At 40.1% G+C, this 16,936-nt stretch overlaps 1 protein-coding gene and 1 long non-coding RNA gene across 5 annotated transcripts in view; one reads left to right on the top strand and one right to left on the bottom strand.

Moving 5' to 3' along the window:
* MRO (maestro) overlaps nt 1–16,936 on the bottom strand; it is a 99,121-nt gene that overhangs the window by 39,847 nt on the left and 42,338 nt on the right. The window lies entirely within an intron of this gene.
* LOC138173998 (uncharacterized) lies at nt 5,561–15,489 on the top strand. Its single transcript, XR_011171606.1, has 4 exons — nt 5,561–7,006; nt 9,436–9,536; nt 13,716–13,897; nt 14,226–15,489. It is a non-coding gene; the product is annotated as an uncharacterized lncRNA (long non-coding RNA).

Here is a 16,936-nt window from a genome sequence, read left to right as displayed (position 1 = left end):
GTGTCTGAGGCTGGATTTGAACTCAGGTCCTCCTGACTCCAAGGCAGGTGCTCTATGAACACTCGCATTCTTAAAGAAATGGTAAGGAAAAATACTTTTCTCCTCTCAATGGATAGCTGAAAGCTATAGGTATGTTTGCAGAGTGATTCGCTGTGTCCTTTAACTTTGCTTAAATATTTTCTTTTATTACAATGAGGAACATGGTTTAGGGAAAATGATTGTGGTATAAAACAAAAATCAATGATAACATTTTTTTAAAAATGGGTTTTTGTTTCACAGGGAAAAGTCAGGATCATTAAAAAAAAAAAACTGTGCACTTTCCCAAAGGTAATGTAGCTCATTCTTCTCCTGCCATACAGTTCTGGTCCCATGTATACCAAATCTCTCCAAGCTATATAAGCTGATGGACCAGCTCTACAGGTTCTTCATCCAACTATATATTATAGTCTGGACAACAGGCATTTTTCATCCACTTTGATATTCCTATAATCACATTTCTCATTTTGGATGCTTTGAAATATTCTCAGGCTTGTTGCAATCAGCATAATGTGATCTATAAATAGGAGCACTGAGAAAATTTCACTAGCTACTAAGAATGCCTTTCCCAATAAAGTTTGCACCGGAGAACCTCTGTGACTATGATTTAAAAAAAAAAAAAAACTACTTTGGTTTTTATATCTCCTTGTTTCATGCCTTACTTGGTAATCAGAAAGTTTAACAAAAATATCTTTTGAGAAATTTTGTGTGATTTTGACATAGGCATAGGATGTACCTTATTGGAAGAGAGCCTTTTTGTATAACCTTTTGTCTATTCGCTCATATGATTGTTACAGTCAGCAATAAATAAGCAGCAGAAGTTTTTACGCTCTATATCTTTCAGTAAACTATTTGACTGTAAAAATATTGTCTACTGTTGAATATTGTTTGTGATATTCTGCGTATTCCTTTCCCACGCCTTCAACAAAGGTGTCCTTCATAGTCTCATAAAGATTTTATAAAAATGGGGAAGTAGGCATATGGACATGTACTTATTGCCTTTTGTGTCATAATAATTTCTATAATTTTTTGGGTAAGTATTTGGTATCCTTCTGTCTTTCTGATGCCTTGAGAACTGAGCCTTCAACACTCTAAAAACCATATCTCCTATAGCATGAATTTGCTCTGTGTATATTTAGTCTATTTTTAACATCTTTGTTTTCTTGAGCACCATTTCTGCTTCCTTATGCATCATATCAAGACCTGTGATATTAGAGATGTACGATAGGAACCATGATATTAAAATCTAAAAATGATAGTTTGACTATCATTGATGGAGAACAGAATTTGTTATAGAATTCCTAGTAGACTTATTTTATTGCATTTTTTATCTTTTTATTGTCTTCTTTCAAGTTTCACTCTTAAATGCCTCCATGAGATTCATGTACCACAGTTTGCCATTTTGTTTAATCACTTTCCAATCAGTGGGTTGTAGAAGGTTGGGACTTTTGCTGAAACTTAGAAGAAGTCAGGGGAGCCAGGAAACAAAGGAAAAAATTGGGAGTTCCAGGGATGAGGGAGAGTCAGTGAAAATACCTGGAGTTGGAAGATGGAGTTTATTATATAAGGAACAGCAAGGATGTCAGTGTCACCGGATTATCCAGTCCATGGATGGAAGAGATTAAGGTGTAAGAAGACTGGAAAGGAAAGAAAGGCCCAGGCCACAAAGGACTTTAAAAATCATACAAGAGGACTTTATATTTGATCCTGGAAGGTAATAGGGAGCCACTAGAACTTATTGAGTAGAGGAGTAGCATGGTCAGACCTGCACTTTAGGAAGATCACTTTGGCATTTAATTGCAGGATGGAAGGGAGTGGGGAGAGGCATGAGTTGGGAGAGCAACCAAAAGGCTATATTTTCAGGTATGAGATGATTAGGGCCTTTACCAGCCTGAGTGACTGGAAAGATGGCAGTGCCCTCCACAGTAATGAGAAAGTTAGGAAGAGGGGAAGGCTTTGAGGGGAAAGATGAGGTCAGTTTTGGACATCCTGTAGGACATCCAGTTCAAGGTGTCCAATAGGCAGTTAGAGATGCAGGGCTGGAAGTTAGGATAGAGGAATGAAAAAACTTTGGCATGTAATAGATATTTTTGGAAACTGCATAATTTCAAAAGCAATGGCTAACATTTATATACTACTTCAAGGTTTACAAAATACTTTCCTCAGAGCAAACCTCTGGGGTGGATAAATTATTTCTAGCATCTAAATGTTCTCACGGAGCCCCTATTCATAAAATTTTGAACACCCAAGTTCGTGGAACACAGTGTGGCAAATATGGATCTATACTTTATTTCAAAGGGAAATGGATATCTGCTTATCCCCTTCTGCGGGAGGTGGTGGAGCTTCTTTGGAAAAAAGTTCTAATGGCTTGAGTTTCTACCAGAGTATCTACCAGGTTTTCTTCCACACACTTAGACATAAGTTCTGTCTATTGCCCCACACTCACCAGAAAATGGTGGTCTTTTCTATTTCCAGACCTCATTTTAGCTGATTATAGACTCTCCTCTCTAAAGACTTTGAACTTGACCTTCTATTGAAACAGAAAGGGATCTCAGCCCAATTTCTCTGATCCCAACTTTAGAGAAAAGCCAATCCTTTTGAGAAATGAGACTGCCAGAACCATGGGGCTAGGTGCCCAGGCCCATACGTTGGAAAAACAAACCCAACTGGCCACAATGCTCTGCTTGGTTTCAACCCAGGTGAAAGCTTGGAGAGCTTGATTCTCTGCATGTGTAATGGAGGGACTCTTGCCCAAATTCAGCACATGTGCAGTTACCTTGATTTTCCTTATTAAGGAAAATTGTTTAGTGGTGGAAAATCTTTTTGTTGGCTAGTGAGGCAGAACTCCTGATACATAAAAAAGGAATGAACAAGGGGATTTTCAAATGAGGAGGAAGAAACACTGTGAGTTTCCAGAAACAGGCAGGATACCTGTGCCTGCTGTGAATCATGGCAAGGCCCATCCATTATGCATGACCAGAAACTTGGTCATGTCCTTCACATGGACTAATATCAGGCTTCATATACTATGAATACTCTGAGGACTGGGTTCTCACTGGTTAGTTGCCTATTTCAACATAACCAAGAAGCGTTCTAGTATCATATTCAGGGAAGCTGAGGGATCCTACATTCTAGATGGGAACAGAACAGCACAGGTCTAGGAACTCAGGCTTAGAACTCTGACAGTTTCCCAGGATTGCACATCCCCTCCTCAATCAAAAATGTCACCCAACCAAGTACAACTCCTCCCATCTTCCTAGCTACTAAGACTGCCTACACCTGAAGAGTTGAAAATGGGCAAGTCAAGACATCACCCTTATTATTTTACTATTTAATTCACTATTTTCCAAGTTTGTATTGGACTGATCAGTCACAGTCCAACACACTGTACCTTGACCTCAACATCTTGATATCATTTGGTCCTCTGAGGGAAAAGGACAAAGAGAATTTCAATAACAATCTAACAAGTGTTCCCAACTCTCTCTCTCCCCTCCAATCCATTCTTCCTACCACTACCAGACTAATCTTTCTTACACATAATATGATCATGTCATTCTCCCACTCAAAAATCTTCAGTGGCTCCCTACTACCTGGTATTTAAGGCCTTTCAATATATGAAACCCACATACTACTCTAATACCATTTTACTTTCCCCCCAAGCACTCCCTACTGCAGCCATCTCTCTGACTCCTAAACATACACTGTGTTTACTTGCCTCTGTGCCTTTGTTCAGGCTGTTCCCCATATCTGAGAATGTCTTCCCTCCTCTACTTTACCTGTGCAATTTCTACCCATTCTTCAAATCCCAAAGTCAACTTCTTCATGAAGCTAGTCTTCCCTCAATCTTCTGGTTGATAATGAGTTTCTACATTCAGGGGTGGAGAACCTGTGGCCTCAAGGCCTAAAGTTCATCCCTTTGACTGAATCCATTTGTTCTGTGAAACTTGGACTCAGTCAAAAGGCTGCACTTGAGAACCTAGAAGGCCATCCGTGATCTTGAGGCTGCATGATCCTTATGACATCTGTATTTCACAAAACTCTCTAATGCACTTTTTAGGAAATACCGTGTATTACACTTATCTGTGTTTGTGTATTATGTGTTAAACTCCAAGATGCTTAGGACTGTGTCTCATCTAAACTTTGTATCATTCCCAGAACCAAGTAGTGTCTTATACAGAGCAGGAGCTTTTTAAATGTTTGGTGAAACAAAATGACGTTAAAAGAAATTCAAAAAATGAGAGAGAGGGGGCACTAGCTGGATGCATAACAGGGATGCTCAGTATATCATACCCCCCCCATTTCTTATTTATTTGATGTTTATAAAAAAAATTCATAGGAATGGATTCAGTTAGAGATATCATCAGGTCTCAAAGAAGGCACAGATAAAATCATCGGATAAAATAAACTTAAGTTTTGTTGTCTGAATGCTCACATCACTACCTTCTTGAGTTTCCTTACTAAACAGAAGGTAAAAGTCACCACTGTCATCTTTTAAAACTGTAGTTGCAGTTTGAAAAGCCACTTTTTCCTTTGCTTTATATTATTTCCATCCAATAGCAGAAGTCAGTATATTGGATGAGTGTGCTTTTCTCAGGCCCTTTTGCTGATTCAGGCATACATCCTAACCCCAAGGTTCTTCAATTCTTTCGCCTCTTTACTCAGACCATTCCGTGAGAGTTCAATCCCCAGAACTGATTTTCCCATGATTGGGCAAGTAGTTGTGATTCTGTTTTCATCTAGGGTCACAGTCAAAGAGTAAGCTGACTTCTGCTTACCTCACCCTTCCCTGTAATCCTAAATTTGTCTCTTTCTCTTTGGAATGAGAAAAGTCATGGAGTCTAGTGGAAATCCCAGTGACCAGGAGTAAGGAGAAGAGATTCCAACCAGAGCCCCTGTACCTCCTTGTCATGCGATCGACACTGAGTTCCTTCACCTTTCACTTTCCTCATCTATAATATGAAAGAATTGAACTAAATGACTTCAGAGATCCCTTCTGGTTCTGCTATTTCTAAGCAACATTCAAGGTTTGATATTTTGTTGTTCAATCATTTCAATCATGTCCAACTCCTTGTGACCCCATTTGGGGTTTTCTTGGTAAAGATACTAGAGTGGTTTACCAGCTCCTTCTCCAGTTCATTTTATAGATGAGGAAACTGAGGCAAAAAGGGTTTAGTGACTCAGCCCTCTCTCTATCTGCTGTACTCCTTAGATGCCCAGGGTTTGATATACAAAAAGATAATTGAGTATTTGGCAACTTCTGTGACCACAGTTTCATAGATAGAACCAGAAGGGACTTTGGAGGTCATCTAGTCCAATTTCAACATTTTACAAATGAAGAAACTGAGGTGCTATTATAGGAATGTAAATTTTTAAGATCCTCCCTGTCCCTAGGTTAAATGCACCTGGAGCCTGTGGTGGGAGGCTTGTTTTTCAGGAATGCCCACACCTTGGTGCTTTGTGATTGGGCAGTGGGTCAAGAGGGTTGTTACATTCTCTGACCCAGGAGAAGGCTATATAATCCCCGATGTGAGACTTTGTTTTGGGGTTCACTTTGAGAAGTGTTGTGTGATTTGACCAGATGAGACTGTAGGCAGCCGTTGAGAGCCCCCTGGCTTTGAAAAACCCAGATGTTGATGCTTCCCTCTCTGGGAACTGTATGGAAGTAATGGTTGGACAGTTGGAGGCCTGTCTGCTTGAAATGTTTCTGTCTGTATAATCTGAAGTTCAGGGTGCTGACCTTTTTCCTCTGAACTAGGTAAACGATATATGTTTGATTGATTGAAGCAAGATTGTTAGCCCATTTTGAGTTGCTTTCCTTTAGAAAAGCAGATCTAAGAACCTGTGTTGGCAGCCACCCTGGGTATGCTGGGGTGCTTCCTGCTACAAATGGCATCACAAACAGGATCTGCAGAGTAAAAGGAAAGTATGGGGGCTGGGATAATTGTTTGTTTCCCAGTTGTGGTAGCTGTGACTCTGTGGAGCCATGGAACAGGAGAGAAGAATGGCCTGCATGCGGACTTTACTGAGCTGAGAGCAGGAATGGTGAGCTGTCTGAATCAGGACTGGGGCAGAAGCCAGGACTGGCTGCCTCCTTCAGGAGGAGAAGGAACCCATGAGTTCGGAATTCAGCCACAGGACAAGATAAGGACAATGTGGCCAAGCAGGATCACTGAATGTGTTTTCTTGCGGCATCCCACAGTTTGGGACCCAGGGGGAGGATGGACTTGTGACTAGGGTGGGTGGGGTGAAGGGCCATGGACCACCAAGGATTCCCCCTCATTGGTTTTGTTACCTAGCTGCCCCTCAGGACTTGGGAGCAGGGGCTGGAGCAGTGTGAGGGGAAGGATACCCTGCTCCCCACAAGAGAACTTTATTTGGACATTTTTGTTTTGGATTGAAGAGATGTACCAGAATGTACTTTGTGTTTGTTTAAGGCCCTGTGGCCACTTCGGTAACTTTAGTTTAGTTAGGTATCTTGCAAATGAGATGTTAATGCTAATTCAAATATAAATTGCCTATGCTATGGGCATGAAAGATCTTGGGGCTGAATGTTATAATAAATTATATAAAAATTATACAAATTTTTTAAGATCTTCCCTGCCCCTAGGTTAAGTGCACTTGGAGCCTGTGGTGGGAGGCTTGTTTTTCAGGAATGCCCACATCTTGGTGCTTTGTGATTGGGCAGTGGGTCAAGAGGATTGTTACATTCTCTGACCCAGGAGAAGGCTATATAATCCCTGATGTGAGACTTTGTTTTGGGGCTCATTTTGAGAATGCTGTGTGATTTGACCAGATGAGACTGTGGGCAGCCAGTGAGAGCCCCCTGGCTTTGAAAAACCCAGATGTTGATGCTTCCCTCTTTGGTAACTGTATGGAAGTAATGGTTGGACAGTTGGAGGCCTGTCTGCTTGAAATGTTTCTGTCTGTATACTCTGAAGTTCGGGGTGCTGACCTTTTTCCTCTGAACTAGGTAAACGATATATGTTTGATTGATTAAAGCAAGATTGTTAACCCATTTTGAGTTGCTTTCCTTTAGAATAGCAGATCTAAGAACCTGTGTTGGCAACCACCCTGAGGACGCGGGGGTGCTTGCTGCTACAGGTGCAGAGTTAAGTGACTTGTCCAAGGTCACAGAGACAGCAGATCTGGGATTTGAATTCAGGTCCTTTGATGCTAGATCTAGCATTCTTTTCATATTACCTGGTAGCCCTTTCGGTAGACTTCACACAGATAGAACAAGACTAGCCTTCTGTTCCCTGAAAACTTTCCCTAGGGAGTTTTTCCAGTTTACTTTATGAAGCTAGCCCAGATACAGGGCTATCTAGACAAGTTCTGGGTCACAGGGAAGTAGAATATGAAGTGGAAATCTACTAAAAGGGCATTCAGTAAAAGAGGAAAAGGATCCAAAGAACCATACTAATGTCATCCTTTGGGCAACTAGGTGTCACAATGGCTAGAGTGCTGGGTCTGGAGTCAGGAAGACCTGAGTTCAGTTGCAGCCTCAGACATGAATAGCTGTGTGACCCTGGGCAAGTCACTTAACCCTGTTTGTCTCAGTTTCCTCATCTGTAAAATGAGCTAGAAAAGCACATGGCAAACGACTCTAGTATCATTGTCAACAAAACCCAAATGGGGTCATGAAGAGTTGGATACAACTGAAACAACTAAGTCATGCTCATCCTTCAGAGAAATATATGTCCTGGGACCATGATTATAGTCATTCATATCTTCTGAGATTCATTTTAACTCTGTATCTATGATCCTGCATAAGCAATACAGTTGCCAAAAAGCCTTCCAGATGAAATAGGACCAGCACTGCTAATCTTGGAAGAACAAGGCTGAATTGTTTCAGAAAATGCTAAAGAGAAATTCTTCACCATATCTTTGCTGTTTGAGAAGCTAAACATCATCCAACACATCAATCTGATTAAAAATTTCAACAGTTAACTCCCAATTTTCTGGCCGGCAGGTCACCTATTTTCATCTCTGGCAGCTTGGGGCAGAAAGTGATACAAGGAAAGAATTAAGCAATGTGGGGATAAGGCCAAAGGATTCTGTTGCCAAAAAAGCAATAATACAGTGTTTTCATCTCTCTTCCCTAACCTCTGCATGATGCTTCATGGAGATAGCTGGAGAAGGACTCATTGATCTCCCATAGTTTTTAGTCACCTGGTTTGGCATTCCCTAAATGTCTGAAGCAGGCAGCTAGGTGGCACAGTGGATAGAGTGGTCAGACCTCAAGTTAGAAAGACCTGAGTTCAAATCTTTCCCCAGACACTTACTAGCTGTGTGACCCTGGGCAAGTCACTTCATCTTGTTTGCGTCAATTCCCTCAGAGAAATGAACTACATAAGGAAATGGTAAATCACCCCAGTGTCTTTGTCAAGAAAACCCCAAATAGGGTCACAAAGAGTTAGACATTACTGAGCAACAACAAAATATGTCTGAAATATAGAGAATTGGTATATCAAATAGAAATACTTAAAACACTGGTGTCAGGGTTCAGTATTGAAGGCTGGATTATATCATGATTTTGTGGTCTATAATTGTGACATCTTAGCAGACACAGTATGACTTGTGACACATTCAAATCTTCATAATAATAAACAGACCACATAATCTCCCACTACATAATGTAGTAGGAAAAAGCACAGGACTTAGTCAGAGTTCCTGGTTTTGAATTACAACTCCGCTACCTCCCATTTACTGACTGTAGAAAAGACACTTAACTGCTCTTGTCCTAAGTTTTCTTATCTGCAAAAGGAGATGATAATGCTTTCACAACCTACCTCACAAGGATATGATGAAGATCAAATGAAATCATGTCTATGAAACTACTGTGCATGTAAGGGATTATTATGGTGTTTTCATTTGTCATTTGGTTCCCACACTGTAAAACCTGCTTTGATACATTTTGCCATACGGTGGGGTCAGGATTTTGAGACTGTCAGTAAACCATGTTGTTCCAGGGACATATACACATGACACATCACTTAAGCCAGAACATTGCCTGAATGTGAAAGAGATTATGCATCAAATTGTCAAAACGACAGGTAGTTCTTTTTTAAAAAAATAATATTTTATTTTCCCTCAATTACATGTAAAAAACAATGTTCGACATTCACATTTTTTGGTTGTGAGTTCCAAATTCTATCTCTCCCTCTCTTTTCCTCCCTCCTCCTGAGACACTAAGCAATTTGATATAGCTTATACCTGTGCAATCATGTAAAACATATTTCCATATTGTTCACTTTGAGGAAGGAAGGAAGGAAAGAAGGAAGGGAGGGAGGGAGAGAGAGAGAGAAAGGAGAGAGAAGGAGAGGGGAGAGGGAAGAAGGAAGGAAAGAAAGAAGGAGATGCTTTGGTCTATATTCAGATGCTATCAATCTTTCTTTGCAGGCAGATAGCATGAGTCCTTTGGGATTGTCCTGGAAAAACAATAGTTCTACAATGATCAACACTTGGAATTTGAAGTTCTGCTTTAAAGAATCATAAAATGGGTAAAAGCAATGACTTACTTGAGATCTCCCCCCAAACGCTACAAATACCTGTTAAAAAAATGACTAAAATTCTAGAGCAGCAGACCCTACAAAATGACAGAGTGAAACAAAGTTTCAGACCAAGACAACCTGGAAGGTCAACGGGAAAGGTCTGTTGCATCATTCTGAAAGAAGAGCACAGTCCAGTATGGGCTGCACTGGCACAGATGGGGCCCTAGTAAACCCAAAGCAGGTAGTGGCAGCTGTGGCAGTTTCTAGACTTCTCAACCCACAAATGGCAAAGACAACTTAGAAGGTCAGTAGGAAAAGTCTGTCAGACCTGTGTGAGAGAGGAGCGTGGTCCAGCCCCAGACCCACGGCAGCGATAGCAGCAGGGGCACTGGCTGCTTTCCCGAGTTTTCTGCCCACAGACTGTGGGAGGATCCAGCGGCTGATCAGAGGGGGAATGCAGGGATGTCTTTGCTGGTGCTGAGGCAGGATTCTCTTGCTTTGTCCTTGTTTTGATCTGGGTCACAGTCCTGGGTGGCAGGCCTAGGGTGAGGAAGAGTTCTGGCTTGGCAAAGCTTGTGGTGGCAGTGAAGAGGAAATCCTCAGAGTTCCAAGGCAGAAAAGAGTGCTTGTGGTCACTCACTGACCAGAGCACAGACCTGGAGAGAAGTAAATAATACTTCGGGGGAAGAAATGGGCATTCAATGAAATGGAGGACTTCCAGCATTCTTGATGAAAAGATCAGAGCTGTATAGAAAATTTCACTTTCAAATACAAGACTCAAGAGAAGCATGAAAAGGTAAACAGGAAAGAGAAATCATAAGAGACTTATTAAAGTTGAACTGTTTACATTCCTACATAGAAAAATGATATCTGTAACTCAGGAGATCTTTCTCAGTATTAGGGTAGTTGGAGGGAACATATATATATATATATAGATATATATATATATATATATATATAGAGATATAGAGAGAGAGAGAGAGAGAGAGAGAGAGAGAGAGAGAGAGAGAGATAGCTATAGACAGACAGCACAAGGCAAGTTGAATATGAAAGGATGATAGCTAAAAAATAAAATTAAGGGGTAAGAAAGGAATGTACTGGGAGAAGGAGAAAGGGAGAGGTAAAATGGGGTAAATTATCTCATAAAAAAAGACAAGAAAAAGCTTTTACAATGGAGGAGAAGAGGGGGAAAATGAGAGAGGATGAGTGAACCTTACTCTCATTGGATTTGGCTTAAGGAGGGAATAACATACACATACAATTGGCTATGAAAATCTATCTTATCCCACAGGAAAGTAGCGGGGAAGGGGATAAGAAGTGGGGATGATATAAGGGGGGATGAAATAGGAGGAGGAGGTAATCAGAAGCAAACACTTTTGAGGAGGAACAGGGTCAAAGGAAAGAATAAAAAAATGGGGGGGGCAGGATTGGATAGAGGGAAATGTAGTTAGTCTTTCACAACATGACTGTTTTGGAAGTGTTTTGCATGACTACACATGTATAACCTATATTGAATTGCTTGCCTTCTCAGTGAGGGTGGGTGAGGAGGGAGGAAGGGAGAGAATGTGGACCTCAAAGTTTTAAAAATGAATGTTAAAAATTGTTTTTACATGCAACTGGGAAACAAGATATATAGGCAATGGGGTATAGAAATCTATCTTGCTCTACAGGAAAATAGAAGGGAAGGGGATTAGAGAAGGGGGGACTAGTGATAGAGGGGAGAGCAGATTAGGGGAAGGGGTAATCAGAATATACACCATCTTGATGTGGGGGAAGGGGAGAGATGAGGAGAAAATTTGGAACTCAAAATTTTGTGGAAGTGAATGTTGAAAACTAAAAATTAATTAATTAATAAAAAGATCAATGATGAAACATCTCTTGGTGAATAAGGAATGAACCAGAGGTTTAGAATGAGAAATATCTTTTTGTTCATGGTCCAGGTGTTTGTTAACAGATTGCAAGATCCTTGGGGGCAGACTGTCTTTTGCCTCTATTTATATCCTCAGCTCTTAGAACAGTGCCTGGAACATGGTTGGCATTTAATAAATGTTTATTGATTGATTAAAAAAAAAGAATCATAAAATGTTAGAGCTGAAAGGGAACATTGAGATCATCCAGGCAACACCTTCACTTTACAGAGGAGAGGAGAAAGCTGAGGCAAAAAGAAGGTCAATAATTTATCCAAGGTCTCACAGATAACCAATGGCAAGGCTGGGTCAAGAGCTGAAGTCTCCTCATTGACAGTCCAGTGGTCTTTCTACTGATACCATCATTTGTTCACTTTCTAGCAATACCATCACTTGTTCGGTTGCCCTGCAAAATTTTTTAAGAGACTCTGAGAAGAACTTGTAGCCCAAAAACCAATAAAAGTTATAGATTTACAAACTTTTAGATTAACTTTAGTGGCTGAATTCTTTTATTGTGGTCAATCAATATTATATCTTTAACAGCCTCAGAGTTGGAAGGAACCTCCAAGATCCTGAACCTGAGTATAAAGTATCCCCTATAAAATCAATTGTCATTCTGCTTTCTCTTTAAATTTTTTTTTCTTTTTGGAGAGCAATTGGGGTTAAGTGACTTACCCATGGTCACACGGCTAGTTTTGTGGTAAGTGTCTAAGGCTGGATTTGAACTCAGACACTCCTGACTCCAGAACTGGTACTCTATTCACTGCAACACCTAGCTGCCCCTCTTTAAAATTTTTTAATGAGGGAGTACCAACTACCTAGCAAGATAGCTCCAAAACTTTACATCAAGTCCAAATGTACTTCTCTGAAAATTCTATTACTCTTGGTTTAGCCTTTTAAGGCCATGCAGAACAAATTGGGTTTTTTAAATTAATTTTTGTTAATATCTTTTTTTTTACGTCACCAAAATTTCTCCTAATATCCCTCTCCATTCCCCTCCCAGAGAACCATCACATATTAAAAATAATAATTTTTAAGGAAAAAAAAAGATGAAAAAAGGGGCGGGGAATCAGCAAAATTGATCAATCCATCAAAAAGTCTAAAATTACATTCAATGTTCCATACCCTCGGACCTCTTGCTTTTGCAAAGAAGTGTGTCTTTTCTTCTTTGGGGACACATAGTTTCTTTGTAATTGTGCAACATTCACTTTGGGTTATTTGGCTGTGGTTGTTCTATTTCTGTTTACATGATTGTATTTTTTGTTTACATTATTTTCTTGACTCTGCTTATTCCACTCTGCCAGTTTATATAAGTCTTTCTATGTTTATCTATCTATCATATTTCTTACTTCTTGCAGAAGAACAATACTCCATTATATTTTGCTTAGCTATTCACCAATTGCTGGGAATCTACTTTGTTTACAATTCTTTGCTATTGGGGCAGCTAGGTGTCACAGTGAGAAAGAGTGCCGGTCCCAGAGTCAGGAGGACCTGGGATCGGTTCCAGCCTCAGATACTTAATATCCATACAAAAAAACTGGCCATGTAACCTTGGGCAAGTTACTTAACCCCAATTGCTTTAAAAACAAAAACAAAAACAATTCTTCGCTATTACAAAAAGTACAATTATAAATGTTTTGGTATCTATGAGAACTTTCTTCTTAACAATGATATCTTTGGGGCATAAAGGTGTCTCTGGGTCAAAATGTTTATAGTACTAATTCTCAGCTCCACCCAAAATGCACTAGTGTGCCTATCTTCCCACAACTCCTCCAACATTGATTTTTCTCATTTTCTATCACCTTTAGAAATTTACTGGTTCTGAGGTGAAACCTCAGGGTTGTTTTGATTTGGATTTATCTTTTTATTAGTGATTTGAAGCATTCATATGATTATGAATAGTTTATAATTCATGGGAACTGCTCATAGGCTTCTGGTTACATATACACTATATATATATGCATATATATATATAATATAACATAACATATGTGCTTATCTGTATATTTAAATTATCTAAGTAACCCCTATCCCAAAGCCCATTGGTATGGGACTCTCTCCTTATTGGTAGAGATGGATACCCTGCATGAGGAGTGGAGGGGAATTGGTGAAAGGTGAGAAAACTCTTGACCAATCCTCTTTGGGACTCTTCAAAGCTAATCCTTTTCAAGACTCTTCAGGCTTCAACTCTTCTTTGAGACTCTTCAAGCATCAAGTCACTTCAAACATTTCTGGCTTCCAGCTTCAAAATGGAAGTTGGAAAAGGCCAACCCTATTTCAGGTTACTGAAGGAAAAGACTGGGAAGACATGAAAGGAGTGGGCAGTCTCCATCACATCCCTGTCCCCAGCTTACTACTTTAGAGACTTCAAGGAGTTTCTCCCTAGATGAGATCGAGGACACTCTCGGTTCAACCAAGTTATCTCCCTCCCAGTGAGAGAGTGCCTTCATTCTGCATTGTCTGGTATGTATCCTGCTACATATACTTTCTCTGATTTCTATTTTGCTATCAATTTAGATGAATAATTGGAGGGTTTTTGTTTTTGCTATTTGCTGTGTGTTCATTGCTGAACTAGTATTAGGTAGGAAAGGTGTGAAGCCTTGGATATAAAGCTTGGGATCCTCCTTGCCCTAAATAATGACAAATTGAGCAGACATTAGATTGAACCTGATCATATCCCCTAGACTAACAATATTTAAAGGATAGATAGGATTCTAGTCTAGTGCCCCTTTCCCTCTGAAGAGAACAGTGGTGGCCTCAGGCCCCAACCTCTTGTTTTTCCTCCTGGCAGGAATAAAAGTCTCCCTTGGAAAAGGGTGGAGAAGAGGCTAAAGATGTCAGCTCTACCTCTCTTGAAGCCACACAACAACCATCTCCATATGTGTGGAGCCAACTCTGAGTTACATGTGGAGCGTTTCTTTACATCTGTTTATCTTGGTTACCAAACTTTTCTCAGAAATTTGATTCAAAGGTTCCCATTTGACTCAAGCAAAACATTGTAATCCCACTTCTATGTGACAGACGATAAAATACTCAAATACATCCGCCATATTCCCTTTGTCTTCTTTAGGAAAAAAAATTCCCCATTCCTTCATTACGCATTTTGTCAAGATCCTTTAAGAAGGTAACTAGAGTCAGATGATCTAGGTTCAAATTCTACCTCTAATGTTTACTTTCTCTGTGACCTTGAGCAAGCCACTTAACTTTCCCTGGGTTGAAGTTAAATCACTGGACCAGATTACCTCTACAATTCCTTCCAGGTCTAGGTCTATGATCCAGGGGGCCATTTCCAGTTATCCTGATCTTTGCTTGCCACTGGACCCAGATGACTCCAGAGGACAAAGTGTGACTGGTGCCCTTGCCCAGCCCTCCCTCACTTAAGTCCAATTCACTTGCACGTCATGGCATCATCTTCCTGATGTCATGGTCCTCTTCGAGTAGAAGAATGAACAACAACAGATCCACAATCCTACAACCATCCTGGTTATCCTCCTCTCGATCCTCTCCAGGTTACCAATGCCCACCTTAAAATGTGGTGCCCAGAGTTGAATCACACGTGATCTGACCTCAGGAGAATACTGTAAAACTGTCACCTTCCTAATGGAGACATTCTGCCTCCTTTAATTTCACCTAAGGGGGTGGCTAGGTGGCACAGTGAATAGAGCACCAGCCCTGAATTCAGGAGGACCTGAGTTCAAATCTGGCCTCAGACACTAAACACACATAAAAAACTAGCCATGTGACCATGGGCAAGTCACTTAACCCCAATTACACTACCTTCCCCCCTCCAGAAAAGCAAAAAAAAAAATTTCACCTAAGTTTACATTAACCTTTTTTAGCTGCTGAGTTATGTTCATTAACTATCCATTCCCCAAAAAAACTTCAAATATTTTTCACAAGACATTGCCTAACTATATCTCCATGGTCCCGTAACTATGAAGTATAAGACATTTATTCCTATTAAATGTTATCTTATTCAATTTGTTCCATTGATCTAGAACCTTTGTTTTAAGGAAAACAGTTCTGTCCTCATTCCTCTCTAGGCATCACTCCTGACTCTCTGGGATTTCCCCTATCATACCACAGAAGCCTCTCCCTGAAACTTCTCACACTGGAAATATTCTCGGCTTCCCTCCACCCTCCCCTGTCCCCATCCCTAATTAGCTGGTTCCTCCAAGAACCTCCATTTAAAGGAAAACACCCAGGTTAGTCATGTTTTCTTTCCTTTTCAGGCTCTATTCCCTCTCCAGGCATTCTCCACTGATGCCAGCATCAGGTATATCTTGAGCCCCTTTATGGCTTCCTTTTATGTAGTATCTTTCCCCATCAGAATGTAAGTTCTTGGGGTGGCTAGGTAGCACAGTAAGTAAATCTCCGGCCCCGGAGTCAGGAGGACCCGAGTTCGGTTCTGGCCTCAGACACTTAATACAAAAAAAACTAGCCGTGTAACCTTGGGCAAGTTACTTAACTCCAATTGCCCTCCAAAAGGCAAAAAAAAAAAAAGTTCTTTGAGGACAGGAACTCTCCTTCTTTCTGCTGATATTTGTATTCTCAGCACTTAGTACAGTTCCTGGCACATAGTAGGTATTTAAAAATGTTTCTTGACTTACAGCTTTTTTAAAAAAATATTCACTTTTTAAATTTTCAGTTCCAAATTCTCTCTTTTCCCTCTAGTCCCTCCCCCACCTACTGAGAAGGCAAGCAATATGATGCCTATTATATGTTTGAAGTCATGAAAAACATATTTCCATACTAACCATGCTCAAAAAAAGAAAACAAGAAAAATAAAGTAGAAAAAATATCTTTCAATCTGCACTCATCAGTTTTTCCTCTGGATGTGGATAGCATTTTTCATTATGAGTCTTTGGAATTGTCATGGATCACTGTATTGATCAGAGTAGCTAAGTCTTTCACAGTTGTTTATCACTACAATATTGCTGTTTTCCTAATTCTTTTTGCTTCACTTTGCATCAGTTCATTTAAATCTTCCTAAGATTTTCTGAAACATCCCATTTGTCATTTCTTATAGCACAAAAGTATTCCATCACAATTATATACCTCAACTTATTCAACCATTCCCCATGGGTAAGCCCTCAATTTCCAATTCTTTGCCACCACACACAAAAAAGAGCTGCTATAAATATTTTAGTACCAATGTGTCTTTCTCCTTTTTCTTTGACCTCTTTGGAATACAGATCTAGTAGTGGTATTGATAGGTCAAAGGGTATGCACAGTTTTATAACCTTTTGGGCATAGTTTCAAATTATTCTCCAGCATGGTTGGACTTGTTCACAACTCTACCAATGGTACTTTAGAATACCTATTAACTTTTAGCTTTTAAAAATCAATTTTGGTCCTTATTATATCATTTGTGTTTTCCAAATTTAATAAGAATGCCCTCACTCAAGTCATTTATAAAAATGCTGACCATAGTAAGATCAAGAGTGGATCTGAGGGGGTGCTTGGGTGTCTGTGCTTGAACCCCAATTTGTAAAATCACAA

Source organism: Petaurus breviceps, unplaced genomic scaffold (genome assembly GCF_028583685.1).
Source record: "Petaurus breviceps papuanus isolate PSGF00001 unplaced genomic scaffold, PetGlider_PUasm1.0 131, whole genome shotgun sequence".
NCBI classification, from domain to species: domain Eukaryota; kingdom Metazoa; phylum Chordata; class Mammalia; order Diprotodontia; family Petauridae; genus Petaurus; species Petaurus breviceps.
The sequence above is the reverse complement of the archived record's forward strand: the minus strand, read 5'-3'. Positions and strand labels throughout refer to the sequence as shown.